The 20,570-nt window shown below is 36.9% G+C and overlaps 1 protein-coding gene across 5 annotated transcripts in view; it reads left to right on the top strand.

Moving 5' to 3' along the window:
* The window catches only part of ROBO1 (roundabout guidance receptor 1), a 1,159,067-nt gene that overhangs the window by 514,598 nt on the left and 623,899 nt on the right, over nucleotides 1-20,570 (top strand). The gene's annotated exons all lie outside the window — the stretch shown is intronic.

Genomic DNA, 20,570 nt, shown 5'->3' with positions numbered 1-20,570 from the left:
CTGATCTCGGGGTCCTGGGATCAAGCCCCGCATCAGGCTCTCTGCTCGGCGGGGAGCCTGCTTCCTCCTCTCTCTCTGCCTGCCTCTTTGCCTACTTGTGATCTCTGTCTGTCAAGTGGATAAATAAAATCTTTAAAAATATATATATATATGTAAATACCTAAATAAATACATTTTACCATCAGTGACAGTGGTTTGTTTCAAGTTGAATACTTTGCAACCACAACAAAATAAGTAAGAAAAGCAATCTAAGTAATGGATCGCTTCCTAATAATAGTCGATATGCATATAAATGTATTTACTTCCCCACTATTCATGAGGGTCTGAGATAAAACCCTTTCTCTTTCCCTTCCTCCCAAACCTGACCTCCCCCCCTCCACACACACACACACCTTAAAATCTTACATCCTTCAATACACAGAACAGACACTGTCTTTCAGTTATATTATGAATAAAGTCTGAGGCTGAAATATAAAAACAAAACTAAATACTATAGACCCAGTTATGCAAGTTAGATACCTACGGGTCCTCTAAGGTTCTTGCCTCCAATTCCTCAGCAGCAAGGCCTATCGACTCCCCGAAATATTGCTTGAATTTGAAGTTTTATCTCACCCATCTCGTCTTTTTGCCTAGATCATGGCAACAAAACCCTCGCTGGTTTCCCTGTTTCCCCTCCTGCTCCCATCCCTTATTACACATCTTCACTTGCTAGCAGAGGTGACGTTAATATATTGGGTCACAATGTTTCTCTTTTTAAAACCTTTCAATGACTTCCTATCAGACCTAGAATAAAATCCAAACTTCCTGTCATGTGTCTACTCAGTGTAAAGCATAATTCTGTTATCCTTTCTGTCAGCCTGTTGTTTGATCTGTCCATGTTCCTTACTGAAAATTGCAATTATCTTTCTGCTTTACTCCCTTTTGTCTGTCTTCTGGTCTAGGATCTTTATCTCTCTTAGGCATGAACTCTGTCATCTTTGCCCTGGCGCCCCAAGTTTTCCACCATGTCTGGCACACAGCGGGCATCCAGTAAATATTTGTTAAATGAATGAATCAATCTGCTAGCCATCATAAAAGTAAACAAGAGATCACTTATCTCAAAGTGGCACTAAGAGTGCCTAAAGATGTTTTCCTTCTTACCAGAAAAAATAAAGCTGGAAGCTGATGGCAGTATCATTTATTTTTTTTTTCCCCAAGTTCTATTCAAAGTTTCCTCCCAACTGCTTCTTTAACAACGAACATAGACCACAGCTTTCCCTCTCTTCTTTAAACATCAGGAGAACATCATTAGTGTTTAATATTTGAGCACGGGCCAAGGTTTCTGTTTGTAAGTCTCGGGGGAAAGAATTTTGATAATTGAATGATTTCCGGCAGGGAAGCACATTCCCAAATCCACATACACTCATGTCTGTCCCAGTCTCCTCTGCCAAAATGCTTATTTATTCTGTGTCTGGGGCTTTCTAGTTTAAATAAGTCCCTCTGCCTCATTACTGTGTCCACTTGCATTTGCTGTACAAATTATTTCCTCGTTGATTCTGTGCCATCATATATTACTCGAGGAGTATGTCTTGCAGCTCACAGAAGTTCCAAGGTGGCTGTGAGCATTGTCACAGAGAATACTGAATAATTTTTCTTGTTGTGGACTGAAGCTTAAAGTAAGCTTTCTTGGCTATTCCTGATCAGCAGCTGAAAAATTTCTGTTGTCAGCAAAGCTCAAAATAGTAAAGAAAGTTGGGGGAATTCTGTTATTGCTTTCCTTCTCTCCCTGCCTTAAAAAAATGTTTGTATTTTGTTGCTTAAACAGATGACCATTAGAAAATGTATCTCTCTAGATACCTCTGTAAGGCTAACGGCTGTCAAGCCTTAAATTTCATTGTCCCGAATAAACGGACTTTGTCTTCTGTTGTTTCAACTTTTTGAGTCATCTGAAAGGGATGAAATTAATAAGCTACTATTGATGATTCTGGTATGGGATGTGGCTGTCAGGACAGTGGGAAGTTCGTTCTTTTTGGAAATTTTGTCAAGGTTGAAAATTTCGTAGTGTGTGTACCTTGGCACTATTTAACTCTTTGGAGAGAGAACAAAGATGCCACAGTTACGTGAGGGTGTTTTTAAAGTTCTCTCTATGTTTATAGTTTTTCCCAATGGTATCTGTCCTGGTCCTTATGAAAGGTAAACAGAGCTTTATTGTTTTTCTCCAAAGTGTTCTGCAGTAGTAGGAAATATAAGGTCCACAGAGTGTTTGAGGCATGAGTGAGACGACAGTACTGACAACCATGATATTTATAAGAACTAGCACTTACAGAGTGCTTACTGCAAGCCAAACACTGTCCTGAAGGCTTTATATGAATTAACTGGTTAGCGTGCTCTAGAGTTTCTTGGTTCTAGTTACATATGGGATACTGGTAAGATCCCTGCTTTACAAGTGAAACAATGAGACCCAAGCAAGAGCTGGAGGCACCCAGATATTAAAGGACAAGGCCAGGATTTGAACACTGACACAGTAACTCCAGACCTTTGTAGCGCAGTCCACAGTGAGGAAAGGAAATGGGTGTGAAACTGGTGTGTGATGAAGGCAGCAGATATGTCATTAGTAGAAACACTGTTCAGCAGGCTTTTCAATCAAACACTACATGAGGAGTGTTAAGATTCTCTTTATTTTATTTTTTATGTATTTATTTGAGAGACAGAGATCACAAGTAGGCAGAGAGGCAGAGAGGCAGAGAGGAAGGGAAGCAGGCTCCCTGCTGTGCAGAAAGCCTGATGCAGGGCTTGATCCCAGGATCCTGGGATCATGACCTGAGCCGAAGGCAGAGGCTTTAACCCACTGAGCCACCCAGGTGCCCCAAGATTCTCTTCAATATTCATCATCATGAAGACAAAGTTTTACAATCGCAAAAATTATTTATATTGTTTTTCTGAAACAGAAGCTAAGACAGAGTTCCATTACCAGCTACACAATTAATGACCCACGGAATATCACTTTGTCTTGGTTTCCTCATCTGCAGACTGGGGATTTCATTAGCACTGACCTCACGGGGTTGTTGATAAAATTGAATGACATATACCTAGAATTTTAGAAGATGGTGTGGCACCTCGTGAGTTATGTGTTGGTTATATTGTAAGTCCTAAGGGTTTCTTTGCAAGTTTAAAACTGTAAGCCATCCAGAACAGAATGCTACATTTCTACCCACAAATTAGTGTCAGCAACTCTAATCGTCAGTTTTAAAAGAGCATAGTGTATACACTTTAAAGATCTGATACCAGAGAGACAATTGAATTAAATATCTAATTTCCAGCCCATCATTGGGCTGTCCTTAACTGCAGAGACAGATTGAGTCAGAGACACAGCCAGACCACTCAAGGGAAAACCATATTTGATGTGTGGTCCCTAATGGAATTAAAGTTCTGAGAGTTTCTTCCTTAGGGAACATGCTGCTCAGTGATAAAATGTAAGATTCTTTCATTATTGTTTCAGTCAATTTGGATAAGCCTTTCTTGTTTAGTTTTGACTCTGTATAGGTTACTTGTCATGATACTAGGCATGATAAAGCATTTTTCCCAAAGTCTCCAGTGAAAAGAACTGGCAGATTTCCTAATTACTATTCCATTGTTTCCTTTTACCTGCCACATTGTACCTTTGCCTTTTTCCCTTTGCACTTTTTTCTTTGGTGCACTCGCCACCTAATTTTCTTTACTTCATTTTTCTGTGTAGTAACTTTCTCGGGGCTTGTACTCCCCTACCTCACACACTCCCAAATCTGGAAAGACCTCAGAGCTAGCCAGCTGGTTGCCTAATCAAATCGATTCCAGGTTAGTTGAAAGTCTGCAATACCCAGGTGGCTGAATTTATAAATGAAAACTAGGGAAGACGCGAATGTCTGACTTTGCAGTTTCTAGCCACATTCACATACGTGTAATTGTCCCGGATACATTGCAAATCCTACAAGAAGTATAAATTCAGAGGAATATGTAGATGCCTCCCAGTAGTTTTCCATGTGAAAATATTTTGATTGAAATTCAGTACTCCAGAGTATCTGGAGTTAATAAAAAGAAATTTTTTATTCTGTCCAGATGAATGAATTTAAAACCAAATTTTCTTACTGAAGAATAACAGACTATGTGATCTTTTGGAAGCAATGTTAAATAGATCCAGTGGTTTAAAAAATGTGTATGTTATGACTGGATTAATTTTCTTGTATTTCTAACTTTAAAGCGGGGAACCAAAATTCAGACATTTGAATCATGTGTGGTAGTTAATTCGAAATTCAACTTGGGCAAATCTCTTGATATTCTTTCATGCCACTTATGACTTCTTGTAACCAGACTGTTTCAGCTGTTAACATTCTATTTTCAGAATGCTCTTATGTCTTGACAGCAGAACAAGAGGGAAAAAAGAAACAAGGCATAACCAAAGAAAAAACAGAAAACAACCCATTATGCTGAACATTTTCTATAGTATATATTATAATATCATATATAATGTTTTATTCAAATACAAAAATACAATAAGAGAATCATTTTTAAGTCCTGGATCGATACTGATAAGTTTCATGTAGAGAGTTAGGGCATAGATACTAAATTATTTCCATTGTCTGATCTAAATACGCCTCTCCAGTCGGCTTTGACCACAAGTGTACAGCCGTGGATTTAGCTACATGATGCCATCACGGAACACATTTTATTAAAACATATTTGACACCTTTTTTTTTTCCACAAAAGCAAAGCATGTTAAATTTAGGGACACATGGAGAATTTTGTGTGCTGAAAGTATCTTCTAAAGACAATATATAAAAGACTATCGTGAGGGTATTTATGTACATGGTTTAAAGATGGATTATATTTGCGAAAGCATCCTTTCCTTTCAAAGACGATCTGAGTGAAATGTTCTTTGGTACATGTCATTTTATTCATTTGTTTATTACATAAAGAGGAGCGCCTACTTGAGTACTACATGGCTCCAAGCATTAAAAAGCTAACAGTCAAAGGGAGAAGAGAGAACAGTTAAGGATACTTTTACTGTTACCTCCCCTAAGTGGGAAACTCTTTAGACTTTGTAAGGGAATGTGTTCTTACTATGCAGTATGACCGGTGGTATAATAAGAAAACAAACCAAAGAGGAAGACTACCTCATGGCAAGATCATGGAAATGGAGTCTGCTAAACATAGATTCAAATCCTTACTGGGATACTTTTCATCCATCATATGTCAATACGGGAGAGGGTAGAGGGGCTGGGTGATGGACACTGGGAGGGTATGTGCTATGGTGAGTGCCGCGAGTTGTGTAAGTCTGATGATTTACAGATCTGTACCCATGAAACAAATAATACATTATATGTTAATAAAAAAAATAGTAACACTTGCCTCATGGGGGTTATAGCTAAAAGCAAAAGAAATAGTATGTTAAGCGCCTGGGACACTGTAGATAATTCATGCATAGTAGCTATAAGTAGCAGTATTATGAGAACATTGGACTGAGGAAACATGTTCATCCTTCTGATAGGAAAGAAGTCTGTCAACCAGCTCTAGATACTCAGTAAAATTTAAAGTATAAATCAAAGGAAAAATTACATATGGTGATTATGGCAAGCAATGCAGTTTGTGGTTTTTGTTGTGGTTTAAAGAATCCACTGCTACCTTTATGATGCCACTAAGGCACTTTGTGATGGCTTTACTAGCACCTACCTTCCTGCATGTGTAAATTTCTACATATGGTGGTAACTTTCTAGAGCTCTTTTTTCTTCAGAGGAAGGAACACATACTATCTATTCATCTTGTGTTCTTGCTATTTATCTCTTAGCAAGTGTCTAATAACCTCTGTATTTGTTGAATTCAAAAACGAAATGTTGTGAATTTCTAAATCATCAAATTTGCAATCTACCCCTCATGAAATTTCAGACCCTTTTGGAATTGTCATTTTAATACACCAAGTGCTTCCCACTTAGGGAGGGTAACAAAAGTATACTTAACTTTGAAAATACCTGTATTCCTAAAAGTCTGATCATTAAATTACTTTAAAATTTCACGTATTTTAATCTGCTTTAAAATTACATCTGTCGTTAATTAACATTTTAAAATTTGAGAATGACAGTCACAATAATTATTTTTTCTCATTGAGGCTAAATAAATATCACACTCATAAAGGAAACATACTCTTGGGGCACCTAGTATCTCGGCCAGTTAAGTGTCCAGCTCTTGATATCAGCTCAGGGCTTGATCTCAGGGTTGCGAGTTCAACACCACATTGGGCTACATGCTGGGCATGGAGCCTACTTAAAAAAAAAAAAAAAAAAAAAAAAAGAAAAAGATGCACACTCTTAAAGCTATGTATTTAAAATAAAATGAAAAATAATTGAATACACACTAATGGATATCATTTTAAAATGCTAAATTTAAAATTTAAAACACAAAACACTACCCTAACATGTTTATGTGGGTAGGAAGACATTAATCCTTTAATGTATTCTTTAATACCCTTAAGTATTGGATTTTCAAGTGGAAAATATAGGCATAGTTACTACAGCAAAAATCTGATAATGTCTTAAATAAGTGAAGACTTTGTGTTTTTTTCATAGAACAATCTGAGCACAATTGGTATAGGTCTGGTTTCATGGGGTTAAGAAACACAGGCCCTTTTAATCAAGCCATTTATCAGTGGTCATTGGCCATTCTTACCACAGAACTTTCACATTGTGTTCCAAAATGGCTGCTCAAACTCCTAACACCGTGTTCACTTTCCAGTCACATCAAGGGGAAAAAGAAGGGAAAGAAGGGGTCCTCCCTTCAAGACTACCATACAGACTTTGCACACCATTTTATTTCATATCACAATGCCCAAATGTATTTACATTTCACACCTAGCTGCAAATGAGTCTAGGAAATATATTTTTCATATTCAAAGAAGAAGTAAGAAAAGAGAGAAAAAGAAAAGGAAAAAAGGAAAAGGGGGGAAAAAAGCTAAAACTCATAGGATTTATTACCCAAAAAATGAAGGAGAAACTGGATAATAGAGGACATCGAAGTATCTCTGATACAAGAGTTTAAGTCAAAGGGATTTCACCCGGAATTTACATCATCATTATTCTAATTCTTGCCTTTCAAAATTACCCCACAGCACATCGTGCTGAATTTTCAGGGAAAATAGATGTGAATCATATCATCCTGAGTTATTGTTAGTTATAAGAATCTATTTAAGGTGAATTCAACAATCCAATATTACAGGCTAAACATATATCAAAATTTCATTGTTGATTATAGAATAAAAGCTTATAATAGCTAACAGCCATGAAAATTGATTATATTCCAGACACTGCTTTTTTTTAAAGATTTTTATTTATTTATTTGACAGAGAGATCACAAGTAGACAGAGAGGCAGGCAGAGAGAGAGGGGGAAGCGGGCTCCCTGCTGAGCAGAGAGCCCGATGCGATGCGGGGTTTGATCCCAGGACCCCAAGATCCTGACCTGAGCCGAAGACAGAGGCTTAACCCTCTGAGCCACCCAGGTGCCCCTCCAGGCACTGCTCTTAAATATATTAATGTATTCACTTATTTAATTTTACCACATCTCCTTGAGGTAAGTTACTATTATTACCCCAGCTTTGAAGATTTTTAAGAAAAGGAAAAATGCATTTTTCACTTTTCAAAGGACCCTTAATACTTGCATTTTCTTGGTATATGAGGTGCTGAATGTGTGAATGAATAGCTGAATGAACGGCCAGCCGGAACTCCTATACAGGAACACAGATATTCAAATGACTGCACCCCTTTGGAAGGAATCATCTTCGAGTGGCATTTCTAGTGGTCAAAACATTCTTGACATCCTACTTATGGAGCTCCCTAGAAAGTTTGTTGCATAGTCTTTTGAAAATGTGGAACATAAAGAATAGTGTGGAGTATCACAGGGGAAGGGAGGAAAAACTAAATGGGAAGAAAAGAGGGAGGGAAACAAACCATGAGAGACTCTGGACTCCAGGAAACAAACTGGGGGTTACAGAAGGGAGGGAGGTGGGGGATGGGATAACCAGCTGATGGGTTTCAAGGAGGGCACGTGTGGTGAGGAGCACTGGGTGTTATACACAACTAATGAATTGCTGAACACTACATTAAAAACTAATGATGTAAAAAAAAACTAATGATGTACTATATGTTGGCAACTGAACATAATAAAAAAATAGAATAAAAATTTTAAAAAAATAAAATGCAAAATGATGATAGATAAGGTCTTCAGGGGATTATTTTGGTTTCGTTTTATGTTTGAAAACAATGACGTCATTTAAGAAAAGTCTGTTAGAAAATTAAGCTAGAAGAAACCAATTTTAGTCAAAAATAAAGTGTCCTAAATTAATAAGAATGCTTCTCTCATTTGACAGATGAACTGATTGTTTCTGTATGACTCTCATATATTTAGGTTAAAATTGAAAAATTAAACTTAAATATCTTTAGAGTTAAAAGAAAGAGTTATGTCCATATAAATGGTAGCAGTACAAATATTTTCAGAGGCAAAGACATTCTTTGACATGTATGTATACAATGAAAAGCTTGACTTCCTATTTCTCTTCCCCATTTTAAAACAAAATTGCTAGGTTAAAAAAAAAACACTAAAAACTTAACAGTCAAAGAGGTTTAATTATTTAACATATTCTTTGTTAATTGAGATTTGCTTAGAAGTGCTTTGCTTAGAGTGCTGAAAAGAGAGTGGCAAGAAGGAGCCTGGAAACCACGCAGTAGCTTAATCCCAAAGGGCCTTTGCGCCATGTTAGTGTTTTTACAGCTTAAGGGAGGTGATATGAGCTGATTTCTGTACGACTAAATCATTCTGTAGGACCAAACTGCAATATGGAAATTAGATTTGGAGCAGAGACCTTGAAACTAGAGACAGGGAGACAGTCGAGACAGTTGCACGGGACAGACAGCAAAATCTAAAGCGAAGCACAGATGTTGGGCAGCAAAAGAGGAAATGGCTTTGAAAGATATTGAGGAGTTAAAATCCATGAGACGTGGAGACCCATTACATCTTAGTTAATATCAAGAGCGATCCCTCTGTCTTTGCCTTGGCCTTGACTACAGCATCGTGATACCTCCTATAGTGAGCACTTAGAATAGGTCAGGCAGTTGGCTGAACTCTTCATATTTGTGACCTTTTTTAGTGCTGCAACAAAAAACTATACCTTCTTTATAAATTAAGAAAGTAGGAACTTGGGGCGCCTGGGTGGCTCAGTGGGTTAAGCTGCTGCCTTCGGCTCGGGTCATGATCTCAGGGTCCTGGGATCGAGCCCCGCATTGGGCTCTCTGCTCAGCGGGGACCCTGCTTCCCTCCTCTCTCTCCGCCTGCCTCTCTGTCTACTTGTGATCTCTCTCTGTCAAATAAATAAATAAAATCTTAAAAAAAAAAAAAAAAAAGAAAGTAGGAACTTAAAGACATTTTCCTAGATCATAAAGCCAGAGTGTCAGAGAACATTGAACCCTTAGGAAAGAGTTACTCACTTTGCCTTAGGAGCGATCAAGGAGCCGGACCAGAAAGGGCTCAGGAAAATAGGAGTTCTTGCAGAAAATCATTATAGAAGTATTACTTTGATTGTCATATGAAAGAATTCCATTTCCAGAAATCTTGAAGATATGGATTTTTTTTGGTTTAAAAATTGGAGATGTTGGGGCACCTGGGTGGCGCAGTCCGTTAAGCCTCTGTCTGTTGGCTTTGGCTCAGGTTGTGATCTCAGAGTCATGAGATCAAGCCCTGCGTCAGGCTCTTTACTGAGTGTGGAGTTTGCTTGAGTTTCTCTCTCCCTCTGCCCCTGCCCCTCACTCCCTTTCTCTCTTTCTAAAACAAATAAATAAATAAATCTTTTTTAAAAATTGGGGATGTTGGAAGCAAGGTATACAACCACAGTCTAGTCTTATTTGTAACAGCTAATGATCGAATCATGGTAGACATGAATTGCTCAGTTCAGAAATTGTTATCTCTCGTTGTAAAATTATATAAAACTCGAAGATAAAGATTTACTAATTAAATGGATTTTGACACAGCTTCATAGTTTATTTCTTCTTAGGATATGGCTGTTTTTAGACATAGACCAAATTTTGTGCTCTTAAGTAGCAGAGAAGCCTAAACAAGGTAAGAAGCAAAGGAAACCAAAGAGCATATTATGCCAAGATTTAATGGGATGATTCTTGCAGGTCATGCTTGGCCAAAGGCCACACTACATTCTTGGGACAAAGTCTTGATAATGTTCTCTGTTTTACAACATGTGGTGGTGTCTTTACAATATCAGCTCCCAAGTGGGCTGCTTTTGTCATAATCAAGTAAATTTGACCGTGCTGCGGCTATTACTGGAATTTTTGGATCCAAGTGCTACGGTTGATAAAATTTTTCTTAGTAAGATTTTTCAATTTAATTTCTTCTGTACTTGAAAGCAGCAACAGACTGCTCAAGAACAGATGATTTTTCTGCACCATTTGGCAGAGTATTTGACAAACTGAAGTGTGTGATTCAGATAGAAGGAATACTAAAGAAACTGACTCTGGAATTTTTAGCAATTTCTGCCGTTAAAACCAAGGGTCATTCTCATCAAGCATTCTTCTCTCTTTACCTCTTGGTACTTTGATTTGCAATGGCTTCTATTTCCTCAAGATGTCTCAGAATTTCTAGTACCTTTTCAAGAATATTATTATCAACAAATAACATTATTTTATGAAATACCCATATTTCACTTTCCTATTTGCTTGTTTCACTTCTCCATCCTGTGGAGAACAATTATATTATTAATAATCTGGAATAACTTATACTTATTTATTTATACTTATTTATTTATATTTATATATATTTACATATATAAGTATATATATACTTATACTTATTTATACTTATATATATTAAGTATATATACTTATATATACTTATAACTTACTCTTTCTTCTTTTCTACCATTCTTTGAGAGAGCTTAAACTCATAACATTTTTAATAATCAAGTTAAAGCAATAGAACATCACTCCTACTGTAAAGTTTAATATCTAGCCAATATTCTTTCCTCATCTGTTTTCATTTAATGTGCAATGTCAGCCAGCAAATTGAATCTGTACTGTTCACTATCTTTATCTAATTTCAAATAGTTTTTAAATGCACACTGTTCTATCTATTCTGTCCTTGTTAGTATTAAAAAAAAAAAAACACAGAACCAATGGTTTCTTTTTCTTTTAGATATATCACTGCAAATACCATGTATCTGGTGATTCCTTGTTCAAAGGGCACAGTATGCGTTCAGATTCTGATTAGAAGGAGTAATTTCACTAAATATATCTAATATACTAATAACAAAATCGCATATTCATTCAAACATTCCCTATCCAATTGGAATTTAACTTTCTGGCAGTCCAAAAAATGATGTTCTCGGAACATCCAAATTTGCATATGTCCCTTGAAACCAGTGAGAGTTAGGGGTATATCTAGAAGAAAAATTAAAACTGGGAAGGATCTCTGTCCATTTTGTACTTAGCAGTAAGAAGCCAGTAGTGACTGACCAACACTGTTTCAAGAAAATACTGGGGCTGAAGCTGGATTGCCATAATTTGTAAAGGAGATAAGGAAGTGGAGAGAGTAGGTAGGGCAGGGGGCAAGTAGACATAATATGTGTGGTTCATTTTATTTGTTTGTTTTCTTTTTAAGGATGGAAAATGTCTTGGATGTGTTCAAATGCTGCTAGAAGGGATCTAGTATTGAAGAAATGGAACATATTAGAGTGAATAATTAGATGACCAAATAGGTGGGGAAACAGAGGTCCATAGCTCAGCCTTATAGAAGGAAAGAAAGGAGAAAAAGATGGGTTGGTGAAAGCCAGGTCATACCTGTAGGTTTAAAGTCAGGAGTTGACAGCATGCCATCTGCTTTCTCTGTGACTGGGTGGCTCTGCCGTCAGTGGTCTGATAAAGAGAATTAGCTGTTGTGGTACATTAGAGGTTAGAGGTGCATGGGCGATATTGGAAATAGCCTCTTATGAGTAAAATTGAAGTTGAGCTGGGTAGTATAGTCAATAGTCTAAAGAGATCATTATTTTTTTTAATATTTTATTTATTTATTTGACAGAGATCACAAACAGGCAGAGAGGCAGGCAGAGAAATAGAGGGGTAAGCAGGCTCCCCGCTGAGCAGATAGCCCGATGCGGGGCTCAATCCCAGGACCCCAGAACCATGACCTGAGCCGAAGGCAGAGAGGCTTAACCCACTGAGCCACCCAGGTGCCCCAAGAGATCATTATTTTTTAAAGAGATTACCTCCTCTACACTTAGACAAAATATCTGTAAGAAAGTATATGTTGGAGAGAAAAGCCAAGAAACTATCAAGAAGTACAGGCTTGAATGGATAAGGGTTTGGACGAGGATAGTAGCAAAGAGAATAAGTCAAAAGAGCTGATTTGTCAAAAAGTTGGACTTTAGGAAGGTTTTACTACTTTAAGAGACTAGTCAGGGAATGAAAGAAAGTGAACATCTCCATGCATATTGCTGCATGTGTTATCATATTGTTGTGAGAAAGGTGACGACCTCCTTAAATGAATGGGACTAACTTGGCAATTATAAAATTACTTAAATAGTATTTGTCAGTTTTAATTCTTTTGCTCTTATTTCTCATTTTTTATAGGAACTGCGTACATTTTCTTTTATGCTTAATACGATACCTCAGTTGAACAGACCTACCTGTAATTTCTGTGGTAAATGAATGTCCAAAATAGTATATCTTGGGATAATTATTATCACTATTTTTTATTAACTAAACCTTTCTTTTATACACTGTACTATATGTATAATTTAGTTTGGTCTTACAATAATTTTAAGAGGTAACCTCAGCACATTTTTTATATTTTTTTAATATACTAATATGTAAAATTAGTTTCAAAACTTAAGTATTGGTTCCTGAAAAGCAGACTCTGAATCAGAGATTTCTGTGAAAGAGATAAATTGGGAAGTACCCTCAGATCAAAATTGGTGTGGAGATTGGTGAAAAAAGGAAAATAGGGCTGGTCACAGGGCAAGCTGAACTGCGATGTAGTTGAAACAGAAGCCATAGTTGAGCCTACAGGGAGCTATAAATATGGACAGCCCTTGAGATTTTTCCCATCTGGGTGAAGGAACATACCTTGACTATTCATTTGAGACAGGCTGTCCCCAGAGAAGGGGGGGATGACCTTGGATATGGCGGTTCTTTTTAGTCAAGGTCATGGCCTTCCTGTGGAACTCAGCTGACAACTCTTTCTGCTAACACTCCCTGTAGCTAAGGTATGTATTTTGGAGAGATAATGTGCACAGCAAACTACAGCACCCTGTACAATAACAAAAGAATGTATTATATAAATACTCTGCCTTATTTCTCTCCAGCCCCAATATAATTCCCCAAAGGCAACCACTACTATTTTTTTAATGTTTCCTGATGATTAATATCTCAATGCTAACTAATGTGCTTAGTGGGTTTAATTTTAAGATTCTAAAATATTATTCAAAAACATAAGGTATTTTTTCTCGTGTATTTTAATTTCATTTATCTTTCCCTTTATTCTCAATACAATTACAGCACTGTTTGTATTTCCCGGAGGTAGGTCTAATGCTAAAGTCTAATCAAGGTTCAAAGATGGGTGAAAATAAGGTTTTGCACTCTGTTCAAATTTGCTTTTATTTGGGTTTACTTTTAAAGTTGCAAATAGAGCAAAGGCTAAGAATGCAATAAGGATGTAGGTAGGTGAATGGGATTTCCCATTGCCTTGCTGGTTGCTAAGAGTGCTATACCTGAATTCAGCTCCAGGGCTATGGCCCTCCTGAGATGAGAGGGTTTTTCAATGGCGAAACAGCCAAGAACTTCAAGTTCTCTGCATTCAATCCCCTCAGTTACTTCTAAGCCCTTCCTCAGGTCCACCTCTCAACTTCTGGGTCAGTTGTACTTCTTCCATAGGTTTTTTTTTTTTTTTTTTTTTTTAAGATTTTATTTATTTACTCGACAGAGATCACAAGTAAGGCAGAGAGGCAGGCAGAGAGAGAGCGAGGAGGAAGCAGGCTCCCCACCGAGCGGAGAATCTGATGCGGGGCTCGATGCCAGGACTCCAGAATCATGACCCAAGCTGAAGGCAGAGGCTTTAACCCACTGAGCCACCCAGACACCCCTACCATAGTTATTTTCTATGATTCATAGGTTGTAATCTAGAAGTCACAAGCCATTAAGTAGCATTTATATCATTAGTTTTGGTAAATACTCTTTAAACCAGTGTCAGCTGTTGTTGTGCTGTGATTACACTTCCTTGTCTGTGTTTCCCATGTTATCCTTATGCCATTTCTATACTTCACTGACAGACAGAAATCAAATCCCCTTTGGGGGACTTTTTATGCTTTATTATGTCAACCATGACTTTATTATAAATTTTAAATTTCAGATTTCTCCCTTCCCTTCTCTTTTTTTTTGTTTTAATTGCTCTCAATTTTGCCTTAATTCTTCCCCCTTTTTTAATTATAAGAAAGCATTTACTTCTTCAGAAAAAATAATTCTTAGGATATTGACACTTTCTCATTCTATTACTTCCGTCTCTTTCTTCCTTTTTTTCTTATGGAATGCTTTACTGAAATTCACTGTGTCATGGAGACTTCCCATCTGAAGTCTTTCTTCGTGTTGGAAAGAGTTGATTGTTCCCTGCGTCAGCTAAGCCATCTTTGGAGCTATCATTACAAAATATATCCTCCTTTTGTTGTGCTATGGCTTCCTGTTTCTTAATTTCTTCTTTTATTTTTCTGTATTATACTCTCAAGTAACTTTTTGCAAAAGGGTGAGTGGCAAGCAAGCTCTGAATTCTCCTGTATCTTAAAATTCCCATCACATTTGGTTGGTGGCTTTGACTGTATCTTGTTCCAGGCTCAAAATTATTTCCTTCATAATTTAGAAGATATTGCTTCATTGTCTTCTGGCATTATGTTTGCTGATGGAAAACTGATTGACCTTTTATTTGTAGATGGCATTTTTTTTCTTCTTCTTCTTCCTCTGTGGAATTTTCTTCTTCTTCCTCTGTGGTTCTCTAGAATGTGTTTGGAACTCAGTCTTTTTCCTTTAATCTTGCCATGCATTTGATTGGCGCTTCCAATCTCTTTAAAGACCTGTCTTCATCCCCTTGAGAAAACTCATCTACAGTGTTTCTTTGTTGACTTCCTCTTTTAAGCTTTCCCTCTTCTCTGTAAGAAAATCTTGTTAATCAAATATTAAATCTCCTGGGTTGACTTACTATGTCTTTTATGCCTTCTCTCATATTTCCACTTTATATTTTTGTACTGTGTACTTGGAAATTGCCTTACTTTATCTTCCTTTCTACCTCTTCATATATATTTGTTTTGTTCTGTTTGAAAATCTAAGAGGTTACCTTAACTTTCTTTTTTATCAACTTTCTGTTCTGTGGGAGGAAGGGCAAATCACATCACTACTGACTCAGTCTCTTTTGCTCTCTGGTTGTCCCCCTTTCATTGAAAAGAGTGAAAAAAGGATATAATTTCTGCCCCCTTGGAGCTTAATATTTAGTTGGAACAATATATCAGTTATTATTGCTATAAAGCTAACTGCTCAAAACTTAGTGGCTTGAGACAATAACCTTTTATTTGGTTACTGACTCTGCAGGTTATAAACTTGGCTGAGTGGTGTTAATGGTCTGGTTGAGGTCCAGTTGACGTCTACTAAGGTCACTCAAATGTCTTCAGTTAGTTTGGGGGTCAACAGATGCTACCCAGTTTACCCTTGGCTGGTAGGTCTGGGAAGGCAGAAGCTTGTCTCCATTTGTTACCTCATCCTTCAGCACCTTCACTTGACTTACTCGCAAAATTAAAGCAAGGGTTCCTAGAGTGGCTTGAAGGGCAAGACCCAGAGTGTAAGCATTTTTCCAGTTTCTACTCACTTCACATTTGTTGTTGTCGCATTGGCCAAAGCAAGCAACATGGCCAACCCCAGAGTGAACATGGGAGGGGTCCAAAAATGTGGATGAAAGGAGGCATGCAGAAACTGGAGCTCCCACAAGAGGTGAAATGTAAGACTGGAAATTAAAGATGGGACAATTCTGAAACACTCTAAGAAATATAAAATTAAAACTATAATTTTTATGTTACGATATGGTATATGCTGTAAGAGTTCAGTGAAACAAAGAGATTGAACTCCCTAGAAAAGTTTCATGAAAGGGTTGGGTTTTACCAGGTTATTAAAAATTGTAGGTGAATTCAGATTGGTCAGAGGGACATGCAAACCCGTGGGCAGATTGAAGGTGTGGGAGTTGGAGGGGGGTGGGGAAATGGGCATGTTATTTCACTGAATTTGAGGATTTCCTCTGCTAGAGATAATGCTACATATTCAAATTAAGGTTAGAAGCCAGAAGGCCATGATTAGCTGATTAGCTAATTGGAAGAGTCTATTTTTTGTGACATTTTAATATTAAGTAAAATGAAAGAAAGAATCCTCTCTGTCAAAATATATTTTTTGGAAAAAAAAAAAAAACCTCAATTATATTCCAGAACAATCTTTGATAAGGAAAATTATGACAAGAATTAAGGACATCAGATATTTTGAGTAAATATAATCTAAGGTTTATACAGGAATAAAAGAGACTAAAATTTACTTCCATGTTGGAAGGTATCTTTCACATGTACACTCCTTCATCCCTATCAACTCCTTCACCCATTCTCTGACCCACTACCCCTCTGGTAACCATCAGTTTGTTCTCTATACTTAAGAGTCTGTTTTTGTTTTTGTTTTTTGAGATTTATTTATTTATTTATTTACTGGAGAGAGAGAACATGTGAGCGCACACAAGCAGGGGGAGGGACAGAGAGACAGGGATAGAGAATCCTCAAGTAGACTCCCTGCTAAGTGCAGAGCTGGACATGGGGCTAGATTCCAGGAATCTGTGATCATGAGCTGAGCCAAAATCAAGAGTGAGCCACCTAACTGACTGAGCCACCTAGGGGCCCAAGAGTCTTTCTTGATTTGTCTCTCTCTTTCTCTTTTTCCTTTGCTCTTATGGTCTGTTTCTTAAATTCCACATATGAGTGAAATCATATGTTATTTGTCTTTTCTGACTGACTTCATTTAGCATTATACTCTCTAGCTCCATCCATGTTGTTGCAAATGGCAAGATTTCATTGTTTTATAACTGAATAATATTCCATTGTGTGTGTATACATAGATGTATACACACACACACACACACACACACATATCTTCTTTATCCATTTGTCTATCAATGGACAGGTTGCTTTCATAATTTAGCTATTGTAAATAATGCTGCAATAAATATAAGGGTATATACATCCCTTTGAATTAGTATTTTTGCATTTTGGGAGTAAATTCCCAGTAGTGTGATTACTGGATCATAGTGTAGTTCTATTTTTAACTTTCTGAAGAAACTCCATACTGTTTTCCACAGTGGCTGCACCACTTTGCATTCCCACCAATAGTGCATGAGTGTTCCTTCTTCTGCACATCTTTGCCAACACTTGTTGTTTCCTGTGGTTTTGATTTTAGCCATTCTGACAGGTGTGAGATGATATCTCATTTTAGTTTTGATATACGTTTCCTTGATGAAGAGTTATGTTGGGTATCTTTTCATGTGTCTGTTGGCTATCTGTATGTCTTGGAAGAAATGTCTGTTCATGTCTTCTGCCTATTTTTAAATTGGATTGTTTTTTGGATGTTGAGTAATATCAGGATTTTTTAAAAAATATATTTTGGATACTAGCCCTTTATCAGATATGTCATCTGCAAATACCTTCTCCAGTCTATAGGTTGCCTTTTAGTTTTGTTGATGGTTTCATTCACCATGCAGAAGTTTTTATTTTGATGTAGTCCCAATAGTTTATTTTTGCTTTTGTTGCCCTTGCCTCAGGAGACATGTTTAGAAAAATGTTGCTATGGCTGATGTCAGAAAAATTACTGCCTGTGCTCTCTCCTAACATTTTTATGGTTTTAGGTCTCACATTTCAGTCCTCTACCCATTTCGAGTTTATTTTGTGTATGGTGTAAGAAAGCAGTCCAGTTTCATTCTTTTGTATGTAGATGTCCAGTTTTGCCAGCAGCATTTATTGAAGAGACTGTCTTTTCCCCATTGTATATTCTTTCAGCATCCTAATTTTTGAAAGTAGTTGTGAAACCCAAATAACATTTTCTGCAATGTGTCTAATTTTAGTCTTTGTTAATGCCAGTCTATATATATATATATATATATATATATATATATATATATATAGTGCTAACAAGATTATCTCTACTGACATTAAAATACTTTAAGAAACTAAAGTGCCTACTGGGTATTTACCCTAAAGATATAAATGTAGTGATCCGAAGGGGCACATGCACCTGAATGTTTATAGCAGCAATGTCCACAATAGTCAAACTATGGAAAGAACCTAGATGTCCATCAACAGATGAATGGGTAAAGAAGATGTGGTATGTAGGTATACACACACACACACACACACACACACACACATACACTGGAATACTATGCAGCCATCAAAAGAAATGAAATCTTGCCATTTGCAACAACATGGATGGAACTAGAGGGTATTATGCTTAGCAAAATAAGTCAATCAGAGAAAGATAATTATCATATGATCACCCTGATATAAGGAAGTTGAGAGGCAATGTGGGGGGTTTGGAGGGTAAGAAAGGAATAAATGAAACAAGATGGGATCAGGAGGGAGATAAACCATAAGAGACTCTTAATCTCACAAAACAAACTAATGGTTGCCGGGGGTAGGGCAGTAAGGAGACGGTGGTTGGGTTATGGACATTGGAGAAGGTATGTGCTATGGTGAGTGCTGTGAAGTGTGTAAACCTGGCGATTCACAGACCTGTACCCCTGGGGCTAATAATATATGTTAATAAAAAAATTAAAAATTGTTAAAAAAAAAAAGAAGAAACTAAAGTGCCTTGCAAATTTTGTCTCCTGCTGTACATCCCAAACTCATCTTTAAAATGATGTGTGGTCTAAGAAATTCAAGATTAAAGAATGTCTCTATCTTTAGCCTGAGCTGTGTGTATTAGTAAATCATGTAAATTACATGGCCCTTTAATATTGTTTGTCTGTAGACATGAAACTCATCTCTCTCCTTATTTGGGGAATATTTGGAGCCCTTCATGCCAATGGAATCATTGATTTTTCCACATATGAAAGAAAGAAACATGAAACAAACATATGAAAGAAAGAAAGAAGTCATTCTGACAACTGCAAATAATACTGATCTCTTGTACTAAATTTTAAGTATATTGAAGTCAAATCTCATAGTCTGATTGTCCCAAATATACCCCCAAATGGCTTCTCATCTTGTTTATTGTCCTTATCACAAGGTGCAGCAGACCTCACATTTATGTTAATCACAAAACTGTCAGAGGCTACTGATGTTTCATCCTATTCTGAATGGCCCTTACTCTTTTTCTGCATTTGGAGAACCTTGACCTACCCACAAGATAGAATAACCATAACTATATACTAAAATTATCTGTTTATCGCTAAGTTGAGCTATTTCTCTCCTCTACACTCCCATGATCTCTTCCCTTCTTTTTCTTATTTTTCTAATTCTTTTTCTTTCCCTCCTCCCTTTTCTCCTCCTCCTTCTTTTCCTGACCCTGTTGTGCTTTTCCTGATCCCTCTATAAGCACATAGAGATGTAGAGAGTTTCTATGAATGAACATTAATTTCTCCACCTAGCACTTTCAGTAAAAGTGAAATTTAATAAAAAAATTCAACAGCAACCTATTCAATTTTCTTCAAATCAGTAAACCAATCCCATACCATCCGTCATGATGATTTTTTAATTTTAACGACAGTGAAAGACTGTTATTTAAAGCATTATCAGTAGCAAACATACTTTGAATTAAATCAACAATGTTAAATTTAAAGTAATCCCGTGTAGATTAATTTCAAGAGCGAATTTTGATACATATTGTTATTCTTATTTCCTTTAAGGTATGAAAACAAATAATAATAATAATAATAACATTACTAACAACTAACATTTAGTATGTGTGTGTATTTATGTCAAGAATTCTAAACACACTACCTTCATCAATGCATTTAATCTGCAAAACAACTCTACGGACAAGTGTTCATTTTATAGTTGAGAAAAACAAAGCACCATGAAAAGACACAGGAAGTGGTAGAGCCAGGGCTTTGCTTTGTTTGGGTCTGGGTTCAGGTTTGGTTTTTTTCCCTGATATGCAGTTAATATAGTCACTTATGGGACTAAGGAAATTTTAAACTTTTTTAAAAGTATAGTATAGTCAAGGTGTCTGTGTGGCTCAGTCTGTTTGGGTGACCAGCTCTTGATTTCAGGTTGGGTGGTGTCTAGGGGCCTGGGATCCATCCCCCTTCTCGGGCTCTGTGCTCAGTGGGGTCAAGGGGTCTGCTTGGGATTCTCTTCCTCTCCCTCTACACCTCCCCCTGCTTGTGTGCTCTCTCTCTTTCTCTCTCAAATAAGTAAATCTTTTTAAAAATGTATAGTATAATCAGAAATAGTACAAAGTATATTACAAGACCAGCCATAATGTTATTCATCTGTTAACATCTTACCCTATTT

This window comes from Lontra canadensis, unplaced genomic scaffold (assembly GCF_010015895.1).
Source record: "Lontra canadensis isolate GAN:19392208 unplaced genomic scaffold, GSC_riverotter_1.0 scaffold62, whole genome shotgun sequence".
NCBI classification, from domain to species: domain Eukaryota; kingdom Metazoa; phylum Chordata; class Mammalia; order Carnivora; family Mustelidae; genus Lontra; species Lontra canadensis.
This window is presented reverse-complemented; position numbering and strand designations above follow the sequence as displayed.